At 40.8% G+C, this 8,601-nt stretch overlaps 1 protein-coding gene across 1 annotated transcript in view; it reads left to right on the forward strand.

The window, feature by feature from the left end:
• Positions 1 to 1,855: 1,855 nt before the first annotated feature.
• The window catches only part of lrrc3b (leucine rich repeat containing 3B), a 20,648-nt gene continuing 13,902 nt past the window's right edge, over positions 1,856 to 8,601 (forward strand). The window contains exon 1 of the mRNA XM_008287856.1: positions 1,856 to 1,940. The gene's annotated coding sequence lies outside the window, so the exon portion shown is untranslated. The remainder of the gene's footprint in view (positions 1,941 to 8,601) is intronic.

Genomic DNA, 8,601 nt, shown 5'->3' on the forward strand with positions numbered 1-8,601 from the left:
TTACAGCATGTTCTATATAAGTGATTGATGGCTGGCAATGCCATGTCATTTGTGCATCAGAGCATTAAAATGAACCAAACTCCGACATCATGAGCTCCGAATGGCCCAGTGGTCAGTATACATATAGTTCACAGTGTCTTTTATGATTAGATAAGTTATTTCATCTGCTTTGAACCTGCTCATTTGAACAAGCAAGTAGTTTCCTGGGTCAAGCTTTTCAACTTTGGAAATCAAAAGAACCTTTCAAACACACACTCTCCTGAAAAAAAATGTTGGTGTTCAGTTTCCAAAAGCCAACAAACTGCTCAACAAAATCCCGACAAAGTACTGTATATGCACGCTACGTTCATCCGTGTTTTATCACAAAACAGATGTGACTTTATGACAAGTTAAAGTCTGTGTGTAAGACAGTAGAAACATGAAATACATCCGTCTAAACTAATAAATACTCATGAATTTAGGGGTGAGTTGCTGCTCCAGGTGAAGTGACATATGAAATGAATGAAATGAAAAGAAAAATATTTTATTCATCCCAGAAGGGAAATTCAATATATATATATGTCTGGGTCTAGTTCATGAATGATGGGACGGACAGATGGAAGGAAGGGTGCAGTCTCAGCTGTGATCTGGGAGAAAACTGAGCTGGAAGGAACCACTCTCAGTTTGCCAGTTGATCTGGGCTCCAAAATCCTCACCTATGGCCATGAGTCCTGGGTAGTGACCTAAGAATGAGGTCACAGATACAAGCAGGTTCCCTCCATAGGGTAGCTGTTAGTAGAAATGAGGCATCTCCGTTGTTGAGCTGTCTCCAACAAAATGGAAGCTTCCAAAGGATGAGCTTCCCCGAGCATTTCACTAAAACACCTGCAAGGGCGGCGCGAGCCATGTTCTGTCTAAAAAGATCATCTAGCATCAGCCAGTCGGAGAGAACTCAGAGTAGAGTCACTGAAGGAACCAGCTGAGAAGGGGGACCAGGTATCTGGTTATCTGGGATGGCTGTGGCTCAGGCGGTAGAGTGAGTTGTCCTCTAATTGCATGGTTGGCGGTTGAAGTGTCCTTAGAAGTGAACCTGAAGTTGCTCCCAATGGCAGCTCTGTCGCCATCGCTGTACATTGCTTTGGATAAAAGCATCTGCTAAATGAAGCTGCAATTGGTCTCCTTTGGTTTTCTGGGCAACTGGGAGGAGACCCTCAGGAAGACCCAGGACCTACTAGGGCAGGGGTGTCGAACTCTGGTCCTTGAGGGCCGCAATCCTGCATGTTTTAGATGTTTCCCTCGTCCAACACACCTGATTCAAATGATCAGCTCATCATCAAGCTCTGCAGAAGCCTGATAACGATCCTGATGATTTGAATCAGGTGTGTTGGAAGAAGGAAACATCTAAAACGTGCAGGATTGCGGCCCTCGAGGACCAGGATTGGACACCCCTGTACTCGGGGGATTGTATATATTATCTGACCTGTAGGAACACCTTGGGATCCAACAGGAGGAACTGTTTAACCTGCTGTCATCACAACCTGACCCTGAGAAGTGGAAAAAACAGATGGAAGGTGTATCTAAAATAAACAAAAATGTTTAACACATGATTTAAATCTATGGTTTAAAATGCCTTTTTAATTATTGGTCTTTATTGCAGAGACCCCAAAACACACCTGTAACACTTTTGTCCAACTTGTTTGAGTCACCATGAAGCGTTTTATACTGAAGGCTGAGACCGGAAGTGTGTGTGAGTGTGTGGACGGCGGCTTCCCTCAGAGAACCCCTCCCTTCCTCCCATTCACTCCTGTGCAGGGTTTCAGTCTGAAAGGTAAAAGATGCGAATTCACACTGCGACTTGTACACAGTGAGCGGATAGTGGAGCAGGAGGCTGCTGTCTCCTTCTGCCTCCTCTGCTTCATGTGAGGAGGAGGAACACCTTCACTGTGGCTGAGTGTCTGCAGGTGAGGAGACTTGTGTCGCCTGTTGCTCCTGTCTGTCTGTCTGCGCTCTATTATGTGGAGCCGTCTGTCTGCTGCACGGTCGCTGCTTTCATTCATGTTTGCAAAAGGAACAACTGTTTTGATGCATTTCATTGATGATGTTGATCCTGGCTGATTAGAAACATTGTGTGTGGTAATTTGGCTCATTTCACAATGAGACTCCACAAGGCTTTGATTTGCTGTCGGCAGTTCAGGTAGGCTGATGCGTGATGTTTTCACAGCGAACGTCGTGCCAGACGCCATTTTAAAAAATAGAATTTCATGCTTATTTGGTTTTTAACGAAATACCGCCGCGCCTTTTATTTAGATCAGGATATCAATCAAGAGCAGAGACGCCACACATTAATTCGGCGTACAGGGAAGCCACAAGAAACTATTTACTTACTGCATTATTTCAACTTTATTCCTGCTTCATCCGCAATTTCTTGCCATCTTTTCTCAGCGAAACGCAGCTCGCAGGGCGGTAGCGGCCGGTGTGAACCATTCATAAAAGTTTAAATATTGTTTAAATAACCGCTGCTGGGTGTGTCTGCTGTATGCCGAATTATAGCACATCTAATATGGATTCGTTACAGGTTCTTTAATTCACAATAGGTGTAGCTATTGTTTGCCAGTAAAGTCGGGCATATTAAATTACTAAATTATTAAATTGAGTTTTGCGTGACGTCCTTTCCATTTCATCGCGTCCACAGTTCAAACATTAGGTGTAGGTTATTGGACTGGAAAAGCTGATAGCTAATTGTTATGTCGTGTGCTGTTGTTTGTCCAGGTCAGTGGTAGTGTTTTCAGAGCCTTGTCTGTCATGTGATAGCAGAGATTTCAATGCATCAAATCCATGCAGCAGTTAAACACTTGTGTTTCATGCAGAGGTTTTTCACATGTGAGGCAACAGCTGGATCCTCCGGGATTCTAGGTGTATCCTTTCAGACTGCAGGTACATCCCAGTCAGCTCACATCTGGGTGTTTCATTCAGGCTGTCAGAGCAGCAAGCAGACTCCTGACGGACGAGGAAAACCCTCCACACTGATGGAGTCCTGCCTCATTTGCATAGAGAGCAGTGACATAAACTCTATTAAAATGTCTATTTAAAGCCTTATCCATGCATGTAGGCTATTGAGAACAGATCAGTAACTTTCAGGAACAGGCTAATTTCACTAGGAACCCTGCCATTGCATGCTGGTAACCAAAGAAGGTTCAAATTATGGAAAAATCTGACATTGTGATGTTTAGTTTTTCTACAATATAAAAAAATGCAAGAATTTCTTGACTCACTCTATTTGGAAATAATTCATCATTCTAGAATGACTGGGGTGATTTATTTAGTAGAGTTAACCTGCACAGAAAATAAAGAAAAATAATTAAAAAGCAGAAGAATACTGTCGGCCAGTGTTGCACTGCATGAGAAATGTTCCAGAGACATCCTAGATGGGTTTTTGCTGTGGATAGGATCTTGATCTGGCTTTGCACTCCACACACAGCTTTGTGGAGTTGCTTTAAACTGTCAAACAAATTAGTTGCCTTGTTTGGTGGCAGCAGTTGCATGACGCTGTAGACAGAGAATCTGTTTTTGGTCAACATCCTCCTTTCCATAGTGGATTTATTTCCAATATACAACACCGATCTTGTGGTTTTTTTTTTTTTTTTTGCTATCAGATCTTCCTTTTCAGCGTTCCTCTCCTGTTCCTCAGTGTGCACATGTGGAGTCTGCAAACTGTGTCTTAAATAAAACATCCAAGAACCATAAATCAGAGTTAATTATGTTCAATCAAACTTTTATTGTAGATCAGTCATGGCAAATGAGAACTGCACGACTTTGTTTTATATCAAGCAAAAGATGTGTGTGAGTTAATTTGCCTGTTTTTGCATTACGATCACTGTGATGTGAGTCCTGCGCTTTGCACATATGATGGTGTCGATACTGAAACGATATATTGTGCAGCCCCAGTGCCAATTTTAAAAATATCAGTCTTAAATAAATAAACAGCTCCTGCTCTTGCTTATGAGAAGAGATTTAACCATTAATCCACGATTGATTATTTCCTTGTTATCTATAATATGTAGCAAATGCAGAAAATAGTGAGAAATGCCACAAATCACAAATTCTCAGTCCAGTGTTGGGTCTCTGGATATTTTGTCCGACAAACAGTGAGTTTGAGAATTATGGCTTTTCTGCCAGCCGGCAAAAGATTAATCAGCTGTTTTCATTTGTCCATCTGCCACCATGTGACACATTTTTATGAATCGATAACGTGACGGTCTGCAGATGAGGAGAGTCTCGTGGTGTTTTTCATTTTCTACTGTTCACGTTTTCATGTCAATGCTGATTATTTTGCTGCGAATGGCTGGATTTAGGAGAGTTTTTCATATTTTGTTCAGTTATATTTGAATATAAATTTCTCATAATGAAAAACTCACCAAACATCACCCATATCTTCAGGAATTAACTTTTTCTGTTCTTTGCAGGGCTTTGTGTTGAGTCTCAATAGTGTTCTTGGTGAGAACAATATCTTTTCACAGCTCTGAGTGTTGCTCCAAAGAACCAAGCGAAAAATATTTGTTTTTGTCCATTGATTTGCGGATTTAAACCCACATGTAGGTTTTGCCTAAATGGAGACAAAAGACAACATGTACACTCGTCTGTGGTATCCGCTATCATTATATTCATGTGGTCCCTCCTGCAGGGAGTTTGATTGGTCCTCAGCGGTGGCTGTGGAGTCGATTTGTTCTGTGGCTGCATGTTGATATGACCGATTGGTTCGACCTGGGATCCACATCTGGGCTGAATTAGTTATAAATATAAGATGTAGAGTAAACATATACATGATACTGTACACGTACACGATGTATCTGTATAAAAGGGAAAGTGAAACTGTCTTTTTTGGAAGCATTTGTTCATTGTGTGGGGATTGACCTACACTCCCATGAAACGCTGATTTAAACTACGAAGCAGGATTTGATCTTATTGAGATAATTTCAGGTTTAACTCTGAGTTTTCAGGACTATGATGGTGGTTCACTTCTTAGCAGGTACATTAATATAGTGACTCAAGCTAACCTGCTCCGGAGCAGCTTATGTTCCACAAACGGGATCAGCGCATATAAAACTCCTACTGACCATTCAGTTCTCTTGAAAACGGGCATCAGCTTTAGAAGATCCACCACCGAGTCGCTGAAGGAATCAGAATAAAGGTCTTATGCCCCGTAAGAACAGGACTGAGAGATGATTGAGTTTATCCACATCACAGTGAAAACAGTCTGATTTTATTACTTGACTAATGTGTGTTTTTCATTAGTGCAGAAAAGTGACAACATCTTATATTATACAACCTTGTGATGCATGATAATAACTGAATGTTGAATTGTGAATAAGAAACCTACATCTGAGCAACTTACACACTGAAGAACAGTGATACTGATAAGCATATTAATTACGCTTTCACCCAGTCCGGGTGTTTTTGCAGCTCTCTTTCCTGACTCTGGCTGCTGCAGTTCTGCTGTTTTTAGCCTGTGTTGTATTTTAAACTTCTCATGTTGGTTTAAGATTGTCGTTTGCTGTTCTTGTGAGAAACATATAAAGTCGTACACGCTTATCTTGCAGCCTTCTATACGATACCAGAGTCAGCCTACTTAGCACTTTGAATTATGCTTTTATGTTCATTTTTAATTCACTCCCAGACTGTTTAACATCACCAGGGCTGCAACTGAAGGGATAAAACTGTGGTAAGAACACAGCTAAGCACCACAGTCATGTATAAAATATACTGTTGTATTTGTGAACTGATCTGCTTGTAGTGTTGACCATCCTGTTAACATTCAGCAGGTTTTTGCAGCTTTCCCTCCTACTTTAGCTTCTGTGTTCCTTGTGGTCAGTTTTGTGTATTCTTTATATTCTTCTAAATTACAATTTGCTCTTCTTTTGTAAAACATGTCACTCTGGTGCCAGTAGACGTGTCCATGTCTATGATGGCTCATGTGCTGCCAACTCCACCTCATTCATGTTTCATGCGCTCACGTCCAGGTTCAGAAACACTGAGCTGACTCACCGACTTAACCCTGCAATGCAACGTGTATAGTATTTGACACATGAGTTTTTGAGACCTCTGCATAATTAGTATATTTGTTTTCATGAAAAACCTGATGTATACAATCCGACACATGCAGTGCACAGAAAATCCACCATAGATCATAATTCGTGCACCAAAAATGCTGGATGTAGCAAAACTGATGGAAATAAAAAGTCATATATGCAAATAAATTTATTATTATCATTATTATTGTCGTATTAAAATAAAGGCCAAACATGGTAAATAGAACATAAACAAACACATCTGTAATTTTTCTTATTTTGCCAGTGAATGTGTCCATTTCTAAAAGCTTTTTTTTTTTTTTTTTTTGCACAAACCAGAGTGTCATCAACAGGAGCATGCATAAGTTCATTCCATTAGAGGAGAAACTTGATGTTCTCTGCAATTAGGTGGGAAAATTATGTGCATATATTTATATCGGTGCGCAATGAGTTGGAAGATAGTGGCATATCTGCAGAAATCCAATATAGTGTCTTATATCGTAAATAGATATTAGCACTGATCTTGACACCCACTCATTGTGTTGTATCTCATTCATTTCCACTGGTCTTAAAGTTATCAAATCTATAAATGATGAGTCTAAGTATAATGAGTCAGTCCTTTTTAGTTTTCTGACTTAAGTAGCCCAAAATTCTGCAGTGATGCTCGTCGCTTTTTCATTGGTGGTTATAGTGAAGTTAGAATATCGGCTCGACTCATCAGTCATGATCAACTTCAGTTAAAAATGCATCAGCACACTCAGTCTAATGCACCTTTTAAAAAACCCATCTTACTTGTTAATAATACTTGTCCACATTTACCCACCAGCTGCAGGATGTGGCTCTGTGCTCTTAACAGCCTGCTACAATAGGTTAAGCGATGCAGCCGGAGGGATTTTAATGAGGCTAAAATGCTCTAATGTGACGATGGAATGCACTGAAAATGTCACATTTGACCTCCACTGGCCCCTTTTCTGGGTAAAGTAATTTATAACCTGCTCCACAAGGGTTCCATATCCTCGTCATCCAATAACCACAGATTTTGACAGGATTATTTATAATTACAGGGTGTTTTTATTTTTCGGGAGGGTTTATATCCATAGTTATTCTGTTCACTGGAAGTTAGTGTGTTTTATTTTTTATTTTATTTTTAGAGCTACATTTCGAGGATATTTTTTTCTGTTGTTAGTAGTTGTGTTATTTTGAAGGGAGCAGGACAAGCTACACTGACATTAAGTGCCTTTCCAGTGCAGGAATTCAGGGCAGGTGTGAGGTGGAAGCTCCCTAATCGGCCCTTTCTGTTTCTACTGAGGTGGAGGATCTGCCGGACTCACGAGGTGATGGGATAGTTTTGTGACAGCTTTGATCGTGACATCAGTTCCTGAGCATGGCAGAACAATGACAGCGATGGAGACAATTGAGGCAGTTCCTGTGCTTCTTGTTTGTTGTGTTAGTCTATATGGCAAATATGACATAAGTGATGGCCATGTTTGAAAAGAGAAAACTGCTCCTGGAAGAGGACAACCCTGGAGGAGGTACTTTTTTCTCCACTGAAAGAGGTTCTACAGGTAGAGGTCCTGCAGTTAGGGACACGTACAAAAGGCAACCTGCAAGTTCCTGCTGTGGAAAGTGGCCAATTATCACCGTAATACAATGCATTGTGGCACAGCATAGCTAGTGGTTTCCAATAAGTGCAGTAGACGGATACAATACAGCAATAGCATTCAATTAAGCTTTGTGTTTGTGTGTGTATACAGAACACCATCATCCTTCTATATCTGAAGCCCTGACTGGCTGTGCAACACACTTGTCCTTAACAGCTTGCTTATTATTAAACTTACTGCATTGCTTTCACAGCTACCAGACACTGTGTATCAGCGTCCCATCAGTAAACAGTGTTGTAGTGGAGGGACAGATATTTCCTGGTGTTTTAACGTGTTTGCATATAATTCCTCACCGTTACACAGGAGAGGTGAGCTGACCTTTCACGATCTGACCTGCCATCCATAGCAGTGCAGCTATGCTTGTGGAGGTTGTAGCGTGTCAGATCCAGCAGCCTCACTTTGTAATCGCTGTGGCTGAAAAAACAGAACAGAGCAGACAGTAAGAGCTTCTCACCAGCAGGCTAATGCCTCGTTGATTGCCAACTCCTCCCTTCGCAGGAAAAAACAAACATGTTGATTGCAAGCAATTTTGAGGCAGGTGGTAACAGCCCTATTTTCCTCAAATTTGCCTCTAAAAGTAGAGCTCTGTTCGACAGCTTTTACCCAGAGTCAGAATGCACGGATGCTGTGTGAGAATGCATCCTGTATACTAGCTATATATATATTTGTGTGTGTGTGTGTCTGTATGTTGTGTAACTGATGATTTATGGTGACAATTGTACATTGAATTGAATGCAGCAATTCTGCTTCCAGCTCAGCTTACTGTTCATTTTTTTTGATATAGTCGTGTGACGTGTCATCATGTTGAGCTTGATACTTGAATGAATTGACTTCATTTATTTCTGATTTTTTCAGAACAAACCGTAAAGATGACACTGAATATAATCATCTAATTA

This window comes from Stegastes partitus, unplaced genomic scaffold (assembly GCF_000690725.1).
Source record: "Stegastes partitus isolate 25-593 unplaced genomic scaffold, Stegastes_partitus-1.0.2 Scaffold525, whole genome shotgun sequence".
In the NCBI taxonomy this organism is placed as follows: domain Eukaryota; kingdom Metazoa; phylum Chordata; class Actinopteri; family Pomacentridae; genus Stegastes; species Stegastes partitus.